Genomic DNA, 20,041 nt, shown 5'->3' on the forward strand with positions numbered 1-20,041 from the left:
TCACTTAGATGTCTTCTGTCACTTTCTTCTCCTTCCCCTTGTCTCATGATGAAGTGCCACTACTCATCAATGATAACCCTTCTAATTGATCAAAAAATCCCATTCTATTCCATATCTTCCAGCAGATTGTTCCTTCTGTCATACTCACTCTTAGACTTTTCTTCAATCTCTTCCTTTCTACTGGCTGATTCCCTAACATGTGCATGTCTTCCTTTTCCTGAAAAAACTCTCACTTGATCCTTCTATCCCTATTAATTATCATCTTATAACTCTTCTATCCTTTGTAGCTAATCTTCCAACTTTATCACTCCTCTGAAATTGCTCCCTCCCAAGTAATTAATGCTCTTGTAGTTGACCAATGCCCTCTTCTCAACCCTCATTCTCCTTGAATTTTCTGCAGCATTTGATACTGTTGATCTTTCTCTCTTCCTTGATATTCTCTTCTCTTTAGGTTTTCTGTTCATCAGTCTTTTCTAGTTCTCCTCCTACCTATTTGATTACTCCTCTGCCTCTATCTCTATCATTTTAAAAATCATTGCATGCCTTCTAACCATAGTGTATCCCTCAAAGTTTTGTTCTGGACTTTCTCTTCCCCTTCTATAGCACTTCATCTAAAAAGTTGATTGATTATGTGAACTGCTTCAGAGTGAGAAGAACCAGGAGAATAATTTATGCCATATCAATAAACAACTTTGTAAGACCATGCAATGGCCAATTCTAGTTCCAGAGAACCTACGATGAAAAATACTACCTCTCTCATAACAGAGAAGTTACAGACTCAAAGTGTGCTTAAGACATATATTTTTTGTACATGGCCAAATTTGCTTTGTTTGACTATGTATACTTATTACAAGAATTTTATTTCTCTTTCTTTGATGTAGGGGAGTAGGGAAGGGAGAGAAAATAGATTTTTGATCAGTAAAATATGTTAAATTTATATACATATATATATATATATATATATATATATATATAAGTAAATAAAGATTAGGGAAATAAATAGCTTAAAATCTGCAGGTAAAAGATAGAAAGGAAAGAATGCAAATTGAATGCCAGAATTAAGAGTGTGTGTGTGTGTGTGTGTGTGTCTGAGCAAGAAGAATAAGTATTTTAAGTTCAGTATGTATATAATCTTTCTGACAGAAATTTGGGGGGATCGTAATACATCAGCTATCTTTGGTCTTAGTACAATTCAACAAACATTAATTGAACCTATACATATTGGGCATGTGTTTCCATCAGTTTATGATAAAAATTAATCCTTCTGGAATATATAGTAATGGAGATTATCAGCTTTCTTTTTGATATGTATTTATAAATCTTGGAGTCCACACATGGTACCTGAAGACCACTGAGAGGTTAAATGACCAGTTTATGCTTATAGTTATACTCTTTACATGTATTAGAGGCAGAACCTGAAACTATAGTTCCTTAATTCCAAGATTAAATTTCTATACTTCCCGACTACAATAACAAAAATTAAACCAACCCTACACTCAAACTATCCCTATCCTTAAACTATTATTTTTCTGAAGTTTAGTTTATCATTGTTTTCCCTGGTAAAATATTATTAAGAGTAAGACCTGGGTTTTGTTGGGGAGGTTGTTTGATTTTTGTTCTTTGTACCCCAAGATCTTTTTGAAGAAAGGATACTTGATAAGTGTTTATTGCATTGGACTGAATTTTATTTTTGCTCCCATTTGAAGTTAGAGGTATGTTTTAGTATTATGTCAGTTAGAGGTGTCTTTATCACTGCAATATTCTTGCCAGATATCTGTCAAGAAATACATTCCCAACTTTCAAGTTTTTTCACAACATAATTAATTTATCTGTTTTGTTCAACAGTGAAATTTTTCACCCAGACTTCCCACTTACTTATATTTTAAATAAACAATCTAAAATTTTGAAGTATATTTTAGCATTTCTTTGACAGTATTTGAGCATTATTGATAAGTTCCTTTAAAATTATTGTATTCAGAGGCAGGTAGGTAACACAGTGGATAGACCAACAGCCCGGGAGTCAAGAAGACCTGAGTTCAAATGTGGCCTCTGCCTAGCTGTGTGACCTTGGGCATCACTTAAATTGCCTTAAATAAATATATTTTTTTAAAATTGTATTTGGATTAGATCTTTGCAAGGACCCTAAGTGCAAATATAAAAGCATTTCATTCCAGGCCCAAGAGGTGTATTACATTAAGATCTATGTAACTCAAAAAAAAAAGCTCTATGTGACTCAAAGGTATGTGTGGGTATGTATTTGTTTGTAAATTAGAAGTATGAAAACCTTTTTAGAAAATTTTATATGAATTTTTAGGACACTATCAAAATCTATTATTCCATTTTTTAGATGTGTACATTAAGATTGGCATTGCACAAATGTTAATTGCTTTAAATATGCTCTTCTTATCAGCCTTGATCTCAGCCTTAAGTCTCTTAACATATTCAGTCATCACCTTGTCCTTGATATCTTCATGCTTTATTAGTCTTGCCTCCAGAGGCGACCCAGATATTTGTGAATATTGTCTTTATTCACTGGCTCAATCTCCATTTATCATCATTGTGATCGATATCTTCAACATCATTTCCAAAAACCATATATATGTATATATATATATATATATATATATATATATATATATATATATATACACGTTAGAGTATATCATATATGTTCTTTGGGTATCTACTTTAGAAAATTGAGTTTCCTATGAAAAACTAATTAAAAGTCAATAGAAGATGATAAATAATATGAAAAGATGTGTATGAGAAAGATGCACATCATCATAAAAAATCAGGCAAAAACTTCTAGATAAATGATGAATGATAATAAGCAATATAACAGTATATGCTATTTCAGTCACATGTGAGGTTCCTTGTAGTTCAAATCTGGGTAAATTTAAATTCACACAGATACTATTTGTGTGATCAAAATAAAATTTGGTTTTGCAAAGCTGGAAATAACTATTTCTTTTTCCAAAAATATAGCTGGGTGACTTGGGCAAGTCACTTAACCCTGATTGTCCCACATCCAGGGCCATCTCCAGTAGTCCAGATTCATATCTGGTCACTGGACCCAAATGGCTCTGGAGGAGAAAGTGAGGCTGATGACTTAGCAGAGCATTCCTTCCTCACTCAAATCCAATTCATGTTTTTGTCAATGGTATCACCTCCCTTATATCATAGTCTTCTTTGAGAACTATGGACAAACATCATAATCCACTAATAAAAGTAAATAAAATCAGAGAATCAAAATATCAGAGCTAGAAGGAACCTTATAGAGATGTTCTAGTCCATCTTCCTCTCATTGTAACACATCATGAAAATGTTTTTAATTCGTAAATATTATAGAATAAGTGGCTGCAAAATAAAGAAATTAAACTGAGGTGGGGTTATTTTGCCTTTCTTTCTTAAGAAAGATCCTCTCTTCTACTGGTATTTTATCTGAATGAATCCTTTCCATAGCTATCATGCTAACATGGATTCATATCTGAATTTAGCTTAGACTCTCTCTGATCTTTAGGGGTAATTTTCAAATCTTTCTACACAAGTCAACATGTAGTTTCCATTGATAAATAACAGCCTGTGTGCTTTTACCTCCTGCACGTGCTGTTTTGACAAAATCACCACCCTGTAGTTTTTTGTGTATAAGAAAAGTAATCTGTCTAAAGGAAGAGGGTATTTTCAAATTGTGTTTGTAAAAACTGTCAACTATCCAGGAATCAAGAAAAAAAGGGAACTACAGAGTAAAAAACTGCACCTGATGAAATAAGGCAAAAAAATAAAAATAAAAATAGAGACAATCAAGAGATAAATTACAGGAAGAGGGGGGGAAATGGGCATTTAAACATTAATAGAAGTGGAAAATGAAAGAAAATGAGAGAGTAACAGCCTTTTTGTTGGAATGAGAACTGAATGGATTGGAAATGTTAATGGAACAGGAAAGGAACTTCCCCATTGAACTAACTCATTATTTTGGATTTCAGGATAATAAAATCCAAGTTAAGGGGTTCATACAGATCCAAGTCTTCATGGTATATGATTACCTTGCTATTTCCATTAGCCTATTAAGTTAATGACCAAGCTATTACAACAGAAAGCCTCAAAGGGATAAGATCAAAATGTTGTCACATTTAGACCTTTAATTAAACTGAAATATAAATTAATTTTTTTCTTTTTGCTGTCCTCACCTAATAGTATGTTCATATCTAAGTATAAACCAATTGTCATTATTATTACCACAATTATACCTCCCTGTTTTTCCCTGTTAATCTACATTTTTTTCTTTTATGACAATGTAAATGTTTAAAAGACCTTCATATGGCTATTGACTTTTGGAAAGTGACCTCTGGTTGACCTTAGCTAATTTACCCTTTTAAACAAGTTTTGCCATTAAATAGAACTTTCTTTTCTAGAGAACTTATTTCTTGGCACTTCTTTCATAGTTTAGATGAATAGCAACTAAAGACATTTCTTGCTTCCCATTCTTCTTATCAATGGTCTTTTAGTTCTAGCATAACTTCCCTCATTCCTTTGCATCCCCAGCCCCCACATCCTGAAGTATTTATTCATATGTACATGGAAATTCCTTTACATTGGTACTACACTAGCTTTATTCACCAAACTTATATGCTTTCAGTCTTTTCTGCTGCACTCTGTTTTTATGTTAAGAATTTACCATAGAGTTCATTTATTTTGACTGTAGTTGATTTCTAAAAAGAAGTTGAAGTGATCAAAGAAGCCTACTTTGATGATAATATGAATAGGATTCCTTTGGCTTCTTCAAAAATAAATCTCATAGAACTTACGACATTTATAACATAAGACATAAAAACATTTGTAATTAAGTTTTGTAATGTGCTTCAATAACAGATATAATTCAAATAATAGTTATAGACAAACATATTGTCTATGAATGTTTGAGTTTTGATCATTTTTAAAGACTGATAGTTTCATATGTAAATAATTGTGGTATGGTAAGAAAAGAACAAAATTTGAAAAAGTTTCATATTTCAGCTCTGCCACTTTACTAGCTATATGACATTGAAGTTGTTATGCATAAATTCTCTCACATTTCCTTATTCATAAAGTACAATGATAACATGGGATGCTTTCATGATAAAAATGAAAAGTAATCTTGAAACCATAAATACAAATATAAAAATATATGTGTGTGTTATTGTTTAGATATTTTTCAGTCATTTCTAACTCTTCATGATCCCTTTTGAAGTTTTCTTGACAAAGATACTGGAATGATTTGCCATTTCCTTCTTATTTTACAGATGAAGAACTGAGGCAGATTTAAGTTGCCCAGGATCACATAGCTACTAAATGTCTTGAGGCAATATCTGAACTCATAAAGAGGAACTACCCCGACTTAAGACCCAGCGTTCTAGCCACTACACCACTTAGCTATCTGTTTATATTTATATATGTGTGTGTGTGTGTGTGTGTGTGTGTGTGTGTGTATGTGTATGTGTATGTGTATATGTACATATATATAATTGTTAGTTATCATCATTATATACAATATTAACACATATAAAGGCAGCCATCATGATAGAGATTGTACAAGTCTTATAATCAGAAGTTTGAGTTTAAGACTGACTATAATCCATACTAGAAATAAAGGATGAAATATTATTAGCAAACTCTAAACCCTAATAGGAGACAGTGTTACTAAGTAGATAAAGTGTTGAACTTGATGTCAGGAAGGCCTATGCTCTTTTTTAATAATATTTTGTTTTTTCTATTTGCATATAAAGGCAATTTTTAAAATTCATTTTTTTAGAAATTTGAGTTCCAAATTTTTCTCCCTCTTCCCCCACTAAAATGGTAAGAAATTTGATATAGATTATATATGTGTCACCATATAAAAATATTTTCCTATTAGTCATATTATGAAAGAAGAAATAGTTCAAAAGGAAAAACACACTAAAAAGTAAAAAAAAAGTGAAAAAATTTACTTCAAACTGCATTTAGACTTTTTTCCTCTGGAGGAAGATAACATTTTTTCCCATCATGACTTCTTTAGAACTGGAAGACCTATATTCTAATCCCACCTCAAACATGATCTTTGTTGCCCTCAGCATCTCAAATCACCCACCTGGACTTCAGTTTCCATATCTGTAAAATATAGGACTTGTCAGAGCCCTTCCAAATTTAAACTCATGATAAAGGCCAGCCATTATGTTATTCTGAACAAATTGTTTAAACTGAGTTTTAGTTTCTCATCTCTGAAAGAAAGAAAACAATACATTTACTATTTACCTCAAGGAAATATTGTAGAAAAATTTCTCTATAAGTCTTAAAGTGCTATATCTTTATTATTTAATTTTCTTTTTTTTGATATAATGATTCACATAAATATTCAAGGAGAATTATGGTTTTTGGTTTGAAGCTGATTATGGGTAATCAATGTACTTTGAGAAACAGTGTAGTATAGTAGGTTTCAGCGTCAAGAGAGCTCTGGGTTAAATATAGGAGCCCTGCCTCCTATACATCTTAGTCTTATAACCATGATCAAGTCACAACCTCAGTTTTCTCCTGTCAGAACTGAGGATAATAATACCTTTAGTATCTATCCCCTCTGAATTGTTGTGAGAGACAGATACAATTGTATATTTAAAGTGGTTGCAAAGTTTTTATTCTATCAAAGAAATGGAAATTGAGAGACTACCCATCAAATGCACATTCTAATGGCTGGACAAGTTGTGGTATGTGATTGTAATGGAATTCTATTTTACTATTAGAATTGATGAGTAGGATGCTCTCAGAAAAACCTGGAAAGACATTCATGAGCTAAAGCAGTGTGAAATGTACTGAGTACAAACTAACAGTAATAATACAGAAAGATCAAGAATGAATTATAGCTTTTCTCAGCAACTGTGACCCAAGAGAATTCTGAAAGACTTATGATAAAGAATGCCTTCCATCCCCAGAGAAAGAGCTGATGGTATCTGAATAAGATTGAAGCATACATTTTTTTACTTTATTTTTCTCAAGATTTTTTTTGGAGTAGTCTGTTTTCTTTCATAATATAACTATCATGAAAATGTTTTGCATGAGTATGCATTTATAACCTATATCAAATTGCTTGATTTCTGGGGGGGGGAGGAGAGAAGATGAGAGAAAGAGAGAATTTGGTACTCAAAGCTTTAAAAAATGAATGTTAAAAATTGTTTTTCCTTGTGATTTGGGAGAAGTAAAATAATAAATAAAAAATAATAAAATTCAAATATCTCAAGGGAAAAAAGAAATGATGAGCAGGCAGATTTCAGAAATACTTGGAAAGTCTAAAATAAACCGATGCAAAGTGAAATGAGCAGAACCAGTATAATATTTTTCATTATGCAATAATCAGCTATGATTGACTTAAACTCTTCTAAGTCATCTAATGATCCAAAACAATTTCAAAAGACTCATGATAAAAAAATACTATCCACACCCAGAGAAAGAATCAATGGCATCTGAATGAATATCAAAGCATGCTATTTAACATTCATGGGGGGGGGGGGGATGTTGTAGATTTTTTTCCTTTTGTTATTTATTCCTTCTCAACAATGCTAATGTGAAAATATGCATAAAATGATGGCATGCAACTAATCTATATCAGGTTGGCTGTCATTTGGGGGAAGGGAAAGAAGAGGGAAGGAAGGAGAAAAATTTGGAACTCACAATCTTATGAAAAATGAATGTTGAAATTATCTTTATATGTAATTAGAAAAAATAATATGCTATTTACTTAAAAAATGAAATGGTTGCAAACCTTAAATTTCTTAACAAATGTCAGCTATTGGGGCAGCTAGGTGATATGATGACAGAGAACCAGCCTTGGAGTTAAGAGAACCTGAGTTCAAATCCAGCCTCAGATGCTTAACAATTGCCTAGCTGTGTGACTTTGGGCAGGTCACTTAACCCCAATGCTTAAATAAATTTAAAAAAAAAAACAAATCTCAGCTATTATTACACAAATTAATATTCCATATTGATTAGAGCTAAGACTTAGAGATCAAGAAAACCTGAATTTGAAGCTATCCTCAGATGCTATGTTACCCTAGGCAAGTCATGTTATTTCTCTGAATCTCCATATCCTTATGAATAAAATGAAGCTAATCAATACTCTGTACCTCTTAAGGTTGTTGTGAAACCCAAATTTGAAACCCACCCACATAGCAGTGCTATATACATAGGAACTTTGTTTTTTTTTTTTTTTTGCTGGATTCAATTCAAGAAATTTTTATTAAGTACCTACTATGAGGGGAGTACTGAATCATCAATTATAAAATTACAAAGAAAAGGAAGAAAAAATTCTGTGAATAACCTTCAGACAGAGGATCACTTGCTAGGTCTGATGTAGAGGGGACTGATGTTCAAGTCAGTCAACTCAGATGGCTTCTAAGTTCTCTTCCATATCTGTTATTCTGTGATTCTAGTCAACTTTGAAGGTATGAAAAAAAAGTTCACATGAGAAGGAAAAGGTCTAAAAAGCTCCTTTGGATACATTGGGAACTGACAAGCCAATTTAGATTTTAAAAATACATGTCAGGGGCAGCTAGGTGGTGCAGTAGATAGCATATTGGTCCTGGAATCAGGAGAACCCAAGTTCAAATCCAGTCTCAGATACTTAAGTACTTAACTGTGTGACTTTGGGCAAGTCACTTAACCTGATTTGCCTTGCAAAAAAAAAGTGAATGTTGATGTTTGTTCTTCATCCTTCAAGAAGACTATTATATCAGGAAGGTGATGTAATGACAAACAAGTGAATTTGAATAAGGAGATGTTGTGCTAAGTTACCATCTTCAACTTTTTCCTTTCAAGATATCCAGGTCATTGGCCAGGTATGAACCAGGACAAAGGGAGAAAGTCCTGAATATGAGACAGTCAGGGTTAAGTGACTTGACCAAAGTCACACAACTAGTAACTATCAAGTGCCTGAGGTTAGATTTGAAGTCAGGTCCTTCTGACTCCAGAGTCTAAGGCCCCAGTTAGGTGGCACAGTAGGCAGAATACCTGGCCTAAAGTCAGGAAAACTCATCTTCCTGAATTCAAATCTGACCTTGGATACTTACCAACTGTGTGTCGCTAAGGAAGTAACTTAAAAAGGGAATGTGTTGAAGCAAGGATAATATGTCATTGAATAAGTTTTAAGAGACATCATTTCTGAGGAATTTAATCATTTATTAATAAGACCAGCACATTTATTAATAGAGAAATGACCATTTGATAGTCTTTCTTAGACCAAAGACAAATCATGATGGATTCATAGTTTGACCTCCATTGACTTAAATTTCAAGAATCTAGGTTCACCTCCACTCCATGATGCAACCCTGGAGAGGACTTTAGGAAGTCTAAAAATAAATCATTTGAAAAGTAGGAATTCCTTGTGATGGGAATTACCCTGATAGGTTAACAATTAATGAGAGAATGAATATTACAATGTGAGGCAGGGGGTGACATTACTGTCACTCTTTTTTCTTTCTTTCTTTCTTTCTTTCTTTCTTTCTTTCTTTCTTTCTTTCTTTCTTTCTTTCTTTCTTTTTTTTTGTTTTTGCAAGGCAATGGGGTTAAGTGGCTTGCCCAAGGCCACACAGCTAGGAAATTATTAAGTGTCTGAGGCTGGATTTTGAACTCAGGTACTCCTGACTCCAGGGCCGGTGCTCTATCCACTGCGCCACCTAGCTGCCCCCATTACTGTCACACTTGACCAGAGATATTATATACTTAAAAAACGTCTCTTTACCCAAGCTTGATTTGAGTACTATGTATGCACCTTAGAGTAGAAATTCCTTTTAAGACTGGGAGGGTTCAGATAGAGAAGTTTAGCTTGACCTTCAGAGACTAAGGTCTTGAAATGAGGATAGAGAAAAAAGGGAATTCTAAATATTTCTAAATCATTAGCTATTAATAAACATTTCTCCCAGTAGTTAATGGCTGAGTTGTCATGGTCTTATAAAAAGGTCAAGAGAACTAAGACTCAGATGACAACAATTTAGATATGTTGTTGGAGATATACTTGTTAAGGTATATAAATTGAACTATAGGTCCTCTGAGATTCCTTCCAAGTCTGAGATTATGTGAATAGGACTGAAACAACTGAAAATACTATAGATAGGAAGGGTGTGGAGCAGTGGCTATCTCTTTCATATGGGAAGCCAAATCATATAAGGCAGAATGTTATTTACATCACTTTGGAGCTCCTCTAGAACCAAAAAAGAACATACTGGAGTACCCATGTGCAAGTATGTGGACCTGCTTCATTTACCTAAAAGATATAATTAAGTTCAAGAGTTAAATAACAATTATACTACTTGCTGATTTCACCATTCTTCCAAATTTTCAGTGGCATTTAGGTAATTGAAGCCATGCCACCTAAATGCAAGCTGGTTTCATTGTATGACAAAAAGGGTCTGCTCTCCAAGGTTCTGAAATACAGTGTTTGAAATTTGAATTTTAATTGCAAAAGTCAAGGTAGTTTCATTTTATACTGGCTCTTCAATTTTACACCCAGAGAAAAGCCATCTGTGAAAAGGATGAAAATGAAATAATTGTCAAATTTAGACAAGAAACTGAGTAAGTTCTTAATACACCCACATCCATTCACTAAAATTAAGGGCTATGAACTCTATAAAACAGATTCCTTTATATATTGTTGGCCCTCCTCCAAAGTTACAAAAGTTAATCCATGCCAGTGATGTCTAAAATCATGATAGAAATTTGCTGAGTGCCACAGTAAATATATCCTCTTGGCTATGCATCATCCACTCTGGAACAAGGCACAGGCTAGAGTAAGCATCTGGAACAAGGGTACCTGGTGGCAAAGGCAAGAAAGAGTCAATGGGATGAGGGTATGGATAAAATATCATAGAAGAAGAGAAAGACAAGATAAAAAGAAGCAAACAATGATCTGAAATAAAGAAAAAAATCTATAGCATTTTGAGAGAATTGAGTCAGAAGAGAGATGGGCCCTTTGACCAGTGGGAAATCACAGCTCTCAATTTATGGGGATAAAGGTATTATCTGATGTCATTCCACTCTTCTTACCAACTGCAGTGATGCTGTTTCTTTCCAAATCTTTCTACATAGCACCACAGGGGTTGACATTGGGCTGGACTGACATCTGCTGCTACTTCTTACTGCATTCTGTGCTATTTGGAGATATTCTATTGATAACATCCTTCTTTGACCTTGCTTCTTTCTCCTTCCCCCTCCCAGTTTTCCTTCCACTGTCATATTTGTAGCAATTGTTTTATTACACTAACAAGACTTTTTATCTATTCGTTCCATTTTTGTTCTCTTTTTTTAAAATAAGGATTTAGTTTCCTAATATCAAGTCAGAATGCATGCTTTCTTGTCCTTGAGAAACTGTTGAACATAGGTGGTTTGCTCATAGTAATGGGTAAAAGTTAAAGCTAGATCTTTCACAGCAGCTTTTTAATAGCCTTAAATTCCTTCTAAGTGAGGTAGGCGGTTTCTTTTGCATGCATTGTCACCCTGATTTCATTACCAAAATTTTGTACTGTTGAGCTGTGCATACCACGTGCTTTTGGAATAAATATATATTGAAAAATAAAGCTGAGCTCCTGTCATATGGATTTTGGTTTAAGCTGTTTGGATTCAGCTGTTGCAGCTGAAGATGGGCTGTTGCTTACAGAATACTAATCTCAATTACTATTCTGGTCTGTTCTCTCTTATAAAAAAAATACAAGGAAAAAAACCTATTTTGGGTTGGTCAAGCAAAATTATAGGTTGAGCCCCTAATTTGGAGACATCATGTATGCTAGGAGAGAATCTAGGATTTGTCCTGAGGTGCCTTAGTTTTGCACAGAGCCAGAAATGTCACAATTTTTAGTAAGCATTTAATTTTCTACAAAAGCTTTAACAACTCATATCTCCATAAAGGTCTAAAAAGTGCTTTCCCAGAAAAATCTCATAAAGTATTTAATACAAATATAATTTCCCCTTTTTACACATAAGGAAAATTAAATTCAAAGAAGATTGCTCATTAAGTTCTAATTCAGTTCTAAAGTTATTTGCCCATTGAGTTCCACTTCAGTTGTTCTGACCTCGTGGTCAGCATCCTGTCTATTGTTTACTGTCAGCCTATCTATTGTCAACACTATTTCTTAAGTACTCAATGTATGTACATCCATGGCCCAGGCTTTAGTAAAAATTATTTTACCAGATTGAAAGTGAGAACATTAATCTGGAACCTTTATTTACTAATGATATCCTATCCATCACAAAATCTGTTAGTCCTCTTTAGAGGTCCAACACTAGATGAGATCTAAAGGAAAATAAGAGGGAAAAAAAACTGATCCTCACACCTAAAGACGCAAATAATAATAATAATACAGAGAGTAAGAAATGAATTCAAGTAGTGGAAAAATGATACAAGTCAGAAAACTAATTTTTCATTCTCATGGAAAATAAATGGAGAGGATCACCAATTTTTTTTACTAGTCTCTTTACAGGCAGACAGTAAATCAGAATTGTTTTCTCCTTATTTAGTTAAACATTTGTCTTTTCTGACAAATGAGGAAGAGGCTAGTTGCAGGGCTTTTTAAAAGTAGTAAGATTAGTAGAGCCTTTTTTCATGTTTCATGAGTTTCTACCATCATTTAGAAGTTTTGAAAGAATTTGATATTTATTTTAGACTCAAGATACAACTCTCTCACCAGAATAACTGGAAGGAACATAAAGGGATATGAAAGGAAAAAAGGATCATTACCTTAAGATACAGAAGAGAGACCCCTGTTCCAGAAGGTTTCCACTAAGGGAGCAGGGCCTCTGTCATAGACTGGCATCAGTATAAATGAATCCCCACCCTCAATTGCCTATAAGATCCACCACTATTATGTCTTGGTTCACTGCAAGAAGATGACAGATCTCCCTTACCAATGAAGTGGGATAGGAAGGACTTGTCATTGTTAGACAGATAACAAAGTCTCTTGCCTACAGACCCTAGGTCAGGTTAAAAACCTAAGACACAACCAGTACCTCAAGCAGTACCTCATCTTAAAAATAAGGTTTCTATCAGCAGCCCTAGTACTTGTGTCTCCTATGGACAGTCTTCAGGCAGTGCATTCATTACCTAATCAAATTTGAGCTTCAGTTACTTATTTACTCATATCTCAGAGTGCTCATTCACCTAATATCAGGAAAGACTAAATACCCCTGTCCTCTCAACTCTGCAGTTCAAAAAAATTTCTCTTACTCAAAAGACTTTAAGATTGAGAGGTTTCAGCTCAAATATTTTTGCATGCACCTTCAGGTGTGTCTCAGTCTCTCCCTAGTCATCAATCTTTACAGTTTCTTAGCCAATTAGAAGACTTTTCATTATCAAATAGCTCTAGCTCTTACATACTCAGGTCTGGTTACTCAAAATTTCACATGCTGGATTGGAACCAGATAAGGAATATCTGTTCATTATATACATATATATATATATATATATATATATATATATATATGTATGTGTGTGTGTAAAATTTGCCAGAAAATATATACACACATAGATATGTATATGTGCATATATAAACATGTAGTGTGTGTGTGTGATGAAAGCAAGACCAGTGACAATCTTCAAATTGAGCTGACAGAAAAACTAAGAACAACACAAATGGTTTAATGTGAAAGAGGAAGAAAAAGGAAGATCAAAGAAGAGATATTTGGGGTGAATGGGATAATGGTGACAAATCAGAGAGGTGACAGAACTGCTCAATTTTTATTTTGGGACCTGAATGTCATGCAATGTGTTTCCATACAATTCCTCTGAATTTTTCTGTCAGTTCCTAGAAAAGTTCCTCAAGCTCAGAGATCACTTAAACCCTGGAACTCACACCTCAGAAGTATCAATTGGCCCTGGATACCCCCCTCTCTGATTGGAGTGTAGAGGACTTCTCTCAGAATTTCCATTTAAGGAGTATCCTCAAGACAGCCAGCTTTTCATTTCCCATCTGACTGGCATTCCTCTGGACTTGATCATACTCCCCCACTCCAACCTCTCAACTCTTCTTTCTCAGCTTCCTTTTATGTATTATCTTTTCTATTAGAATTAAGTTTCTTGAAGACAGGAACCTTCTTACTTTTTTGCTTGTATTCACATTCCTAGAACTTACCACAATATCTGGTACATAGTAAGCACTTAATAAAAACTTGCTGATTGACTATCCCTCTCAGCTTTGACCTCATGTCACCTGCAGATCTGATGACCAGACAATAAAAATGTGAAACAGCACAAAGTCAAGTACAGGTGTGTAGGGTACTCTACTAGGGACCTCCTGTCATATTACCAACACTGAACCATTAACAATTACTCTTTAAATTCATTCATTAAACTCCAATTATATTGCTATCTAATGTAGCTTTCTCCATCATCTTCACAGAAGATTATGAAAGGGTTTGCTAAAATCTAGTTAAGTATTCTTATCATCTACTAGTTTAGTTATAAAGTAACTGGGGTTAGTCTAACCTGACCTGTTCTTTTTGTTGTTGTTGTTTTGTTTTTGCAAGGCTTAAGTGACTTGTCTAAAGTCACACAACTAGGTATTTGAACCCAGCTCCAGAACCAGTGCTCTATCCACTGTGCCACCTAACTCCCCCTGCCTAATTTGTTCTTGATAGATATATTGGCACTTTGTCATCATTTCTTCCCTTTCTAGACATTCCACAATCATATCTTTAAGGATTCAATCTAGCTTTCCCCAAGAATTAAAGTCAAGTTCATTGGCCTGTAGTTTGCAAACAATGACCCACTCCTTCCCTTTTTTAGAAAAAAAATTGAGATATTTGTCTTTCTGCAGTCTTGAGTTAGCATTGATACATAGTAGCTGTTGATGTTATTGATAGATTCTTCAAAAATCATTGACAGTGTGTTTCAGCATTCATGTCTTCCAATTCTTTAAGAATCTAAGGTTCTAGCTTAACTGGTCAGGGTGATGAATTCATCAAAGGTAGCTATGTACTCTGTTACTGTTTTCTTATTTATCTTGGGAATCAATTCCCAATTAGTTATTTTTGTTGTATATTGTATAAGATGAGAGAACACATACTAAAACTAGAATATACAGAGATTAGCATAGTCTGTGCACAAGGATGACGTGCAAATTTGTGAAGTATTTCCCATTTTTCACTCTGACTTCTGGTCTCCCTGGCTTCCTTTAAGTCCCAACTAAAGTCCTGTTTTCTACTGAAAGACTTTTCCACCTTCTTTTAATTCCAGTGTCTTCTCTCTATTAATTATTTCCTATTTATCTTGTATATATAGTTTGTACATATTTATTTGCATGCTGTTCCCCGCCCCCTCACCCAGTAGATTTTAAGCTCCTTGAGGGAAGACACAATCTTTTGCCTCTTTTTATATCCCCCAGAACTTAAAAAAGTTCCTGGAACATAGTAGATATTTAATGAATATTTCCAAAATTATTGAATTAAATTAAGAGAGATAACCAATTTTTAAAAATCTAGGATTTTTATGGAATACAACCTCGATTAAGATCCACCTATGTAATGTGGGAACCAAAAAAGCTAATGCAAGTTTGAACTGTATTAAGAGAAGCATAATTTCTCAGATTAGGGAGGGAATAGTACCACTATACTCTGATTTTGTCAGACTTCATCTGGAGTATTTTATTCATTTCTAGGCTCTATAATAAGTACAGTGATAAGCTGAGGAGTTCCCAGAATAGTGAAAAGACTTTGTTGAGGACTGATTGAAGGAACTATGGGATATTCAGTTCAGAAAAAAAAGAAGACTCAGGCAGGGCATGGTATCTGTTTTTCAATATTTGAAGTACTGTTATCTGTTAGATTTTGTTCAGTTAGGCTCCAGAAAGCAGAACTAGGATCCATGAGCAGAAATTGTAAAGAGACAGATTTAGATTAAATGATGGTAAAACTTTCTGAAAATTAAAGCTGTTTAGTGGAATAGACTCCCTAGGCTGTCCATCCCTTTTCCCCCAATCATCTAGCTACCAGCTTACCTGAGGCCCTCCTCACCACCTGTCTGTACTTGCTACAGCATCCCCATTGAATTCCCGGCCTCTTGTCTCCATTCTCACTATTTCTTCCTCCACACAGCTGACAATATAATCTTCCTAAGTCATGCATGTCTGATTATGTCACTTCTATTAAGAACCTCCAGGAACTCCCTGTTTCTTCCCCCCCACACACACACATACCCTGTTTCTTTAGTATGAAATGCTAATTCCTCAGCTAGTCTTTACAACCTGGCCCCAGCCTTCCTTTCTGGGTTTGTTGACACTGTTCCCCTTCACGAACTATATGTTCCAGACAAACTGAACTACTTCCTTTTCCCCAAATCTGGCATTCCATTTTCCCTATTTTATGACTTTGCAAAGCTATATTCCATCACTAGAATGGACTTCTTTAATTTTAACAGTAATAATAATAAAAGAATCTCTGTTTTTTTAATGCTCTTCTAGAAAGCCTTTTCTAATTTGTCTATTTGTCAGTATCTAGACTTGAAAATATTTCAACATGGCACAGTGGATCGAACAAAAACTTGGGAATCTGGGAATCTGGGATCAAATCTTGGTTCTGTCACTATTTACATGACCTTGAATAAGTTCTGTTATTTCCTTGTATCTCTGTTTTCCCATTGATAAAATAAATGGATTGCTATAGATGACCTCTAAAATTCCTTCCAGCTCTAAACCTCTAAGCCCTTTTAGTTGTTGTTGTTTAAGATGAAGCCTCCATCTATGTATATGCTGACAATGTAGTTCACTATTTCTATATCTAATAATTGAATGCCTCCATATTAAGGTTAATTTTGAGAACTTAGCTAAACCTCGATTCAAAGGGGAAAGCTCCCACTGAGGGGCTGTCATTGTATGAAGTCTTCTGATTTAAAGGTTTGAGGAAAAATAAAAGGACTGAAGCATTTGTAGATAACAAGAAAAACTATTCAAATTTTGATCATGACTTTTTTTTTCAAAACAGAGTCATATATTGTCCAGTTGGACTGTCTTAAACTTCAGAAGCAGGATATATGATTCCTTAGCAGAAGGAAATAACAAAAATAGATGATACATTTCTTTTTAATGGAATGAACCAGAAATAAGTTGTATCTCACATTTCAAACTTTTATGGAATCAGAAAATTTTAAAGCTAGAAAAAGAATTTTAAAAGCTAGTCTGGTCCTTTCTTTTCAAAGAGAAGGAAGTTGAGTCCTCAAGGGAGATTTAGTAACATGTCCAAATTCACACAGCTACTTAATGGAAGAAAGGGGACTAGGTCTTTTGATTCTTAGTTCAGCATTCTGTCCTCAACACTATGTGGCTATCTTCTGTGCTGTACATAAAATTTTCCTCTTTATATTCAAGCATTCTTAGCCCTAGAGTTGTGGTATGATTGAAAGAAAACATTCTTCTAACAATATTTTTGTCAAAAAATAACTGATTTTTAAAGCTTGTAATCTCTTTTTCTCACTTCTCTACATTTTTATGGAAAAACTTAAATATTTAAGAATCCTTCATATAGGATCTACTACCTGATTATTTTAATATTTTATGGATATCAATTCAATGTTCAAGCTGTCCATCTGTTATTCCTGACTCTTTCTACAATATTGGCCCATCTGTTTCCAGCCATGCATATCATGGATGATGTCTTCTATGCCATTATTATGACACAAGTCATAATTAGTAATACACAACCACCTCCTACTTTCTACAATGCATCTTTCCACTGATTTTTGAATAGCCAGCAATTTTGGTATTTCATGATGTCTTACGGTTTCCATATAGTATATAGCATAACCAACCATATAGCATAACCAAGAAGATACTGGTATTTAAAAAAAGATGGGAAATTAGCCCTGATATACTATTAGAATTATAGGAGTCAAGATGTCATCCCAGGATAGGAAATTCAGGCTCATTATAGATTATTGTCTGAAGGCTTTGCTTCAATTTACTCTTGTAGGTAATAATAACAAGTTCAAATCAACTTAATACTTATAATTAATCATCAAGAAAGAGCTTCAAAAGCAAAATTATAACATTATGGAAATTATGTTGTAGCTCTAGCCTCTGCATGTTTTAGAAAGTTTAAAATGGAATTTGAATCATTTTGGAGAGAGGCAAAGAGTTTGGAATTAAGGTGGCACAGTAAATAGAGTCCAGGATATGGAGTCAGGAAGTTTAAACACTGCCTCAGACATTCACTAGCTGTGTAATCCCAAACAAGTCATTTAACCTCTGTTTCAGTTTCTTCACTGGTCAAAATAAGCATAATAATAGTATTTAGCATTAGGCAAATACTAACAATCATCATCATTGTTATTGTTGCTAATGAAAACAGACCATAAAAATTATAAATTCAGTCTAAGAAAGAAATCAGTAACATCTGAATTCAATAAAATTGTGAAGGGTGATGAACAAAGTGAAAAATGACATGCACCTAAAAGTAAACCATGCTTGGAACGAAATGGTTGAAGAATCATTAAAGAAAAGGAAGTAACACTTTATAAATTGCATGTTAAACTTGCTGGGATTCATTATTCAAAGATACAGTTTAAAAATATAATTAACTTTAGAATAGACTTAGATAAATTAATGGGTGAGAGTCATAATGAAATTTAATTTCTGATGCTGTATTTCTGCTCCATGTACATACACACACAAAAAAAAAAAACATTATGGCATAATGATCAAACATGTTTGTGTTTCCAGACAGCCAACCTAGACCATTTAGGAAACAGTTAACAGAAATGCCCAGAGGAATATGAAGTTATTTTACCTATTATTTCATCCATTTCTATTTTCTATACTGATGCAGATCACACCCCATCTTTGATTTAGTGGATGATTTAATAAGTTTTTATGGTCAAAAGAATTCATTCTTCAGTTGCCAACCTGAAGAGGAGCCTCTCTAGTCTCTATAATGGCAATTTTTTTTCCTTTCTCAGTATTCCTGTTTTTGCCTTCTAACACATCTCAGAAGCCATGAGACTCCAAACACTAGAATCTCTTTTTCAAGTCTCAAACAAATCCCACATAATTTACTCTATATAAATGATTTTAAGTTTAAAACACTAGATAAGTTTGATTTTTTTTTAAAAAAGAACATTTATTTAAGATCACAAGACCAAAATGAGAGTGCCATGGAATGATAAAAATAAAGTCTCTCTCCACTCTTCCCTACTTGTCTGTTGTTTTCTAGGTGCAAGCTAGGTGCAATGTTTATGTTAGAAGATCTTCCTACCCATTCCCAAAATAACTTCCTTCTTTTACATTCCAGAACCACTTTATCCTAGCTCTACATTTTGCTGATTTATTGGAAGCCAAAATATTGAGAAATGACAAAAGGGGTAGTTTCAGAGAAAGTTGTATTAATCGATGCAAAGAGAAAAATTTATAGAACAATAACATTATAAAGTTGGAAGATTTAAAAACTTTGATCAAAGCAATAACCAAACAACCCATTGACCAAAGGAGAAATAACCATGAAAAATGCTAACTACCTCCTGACAGAGAGAAGATGGATACAGGTTGCAAAATGAAATGTATATTGTTGGATATGGTCAATGAGGGGATTTGTTTTCATTTTACTACACATATTTGTTATAACAATTTGGTTTTCTTTTTTTTAAAAAAATAAATAAGGGTAAAAGCAATTAGGTAGTAAGCAGGAGTAGATAGAGCACTGGAACTGGAGTCAGGACTTGAGTTCAATTCAAATCTTTGAAACTTCCTAGCTGGATGATCCTGAATGAGTCATTTAACTCTTATTGCCTTAAAAAATTTTTTAAATGAGTGTAAGAAAAATATATATGTCTGTTGATTTTTTTAAGTTTCAAAGAAGGAGAAGCTGTTGGTTTGAAAGTGGATTTGGGAAACAAGGAATATCTTGATTCTACCCTTACAACTAATGAATGCAATGTCCTTAGAAAGCTAGCCTGGGATGCAATTATTATCAATAATGAGTGCCAAAAATTAGAAGGAGTGAGAAAAAAATTATAAAAATTTTCAAGGATAATCCTAATGATTATCTATCTGCTGTTTACAAACAAATGTGA

General features: G+C 33.8%; 1 non-coding gene across 1 annotated transcript; it reads left to right on the forward strand.

Moving 5' to 3' along the window:
* The first annotated feature begins 15,017 nt into the window (after nucleotides 1-15,017).
* On the forward strand, nucleotides 15,018-15,128 carry LOC141515719 (U6 spliceosomal RNA). Its single transcript, XR_012476471.1, has one exon. It is a non-coding gene; the product is annotated as a U6 spliceosomal RNA (small nuclear RNA).
* Nucleotides 15,129-20,041: the final 4,913 nt, after the last annotated feature.

This window comes from Macrotis lagotis, chromosome 2 (genome assembly GCF_037893015.1).
Source record: "Macrotis lagotis isolate mMagLag1 chromosome 2, bilby.v1.9.chrom.fasta, whole genome shotgun sequence".
NCBI classification, from domain to species: domain Eukaryota; kingdom Metazoa; phylum Chordata; class Mammalia; order Peramelemorphia; family Peramelidae; genus Macrotis; species Macrotis lagotis.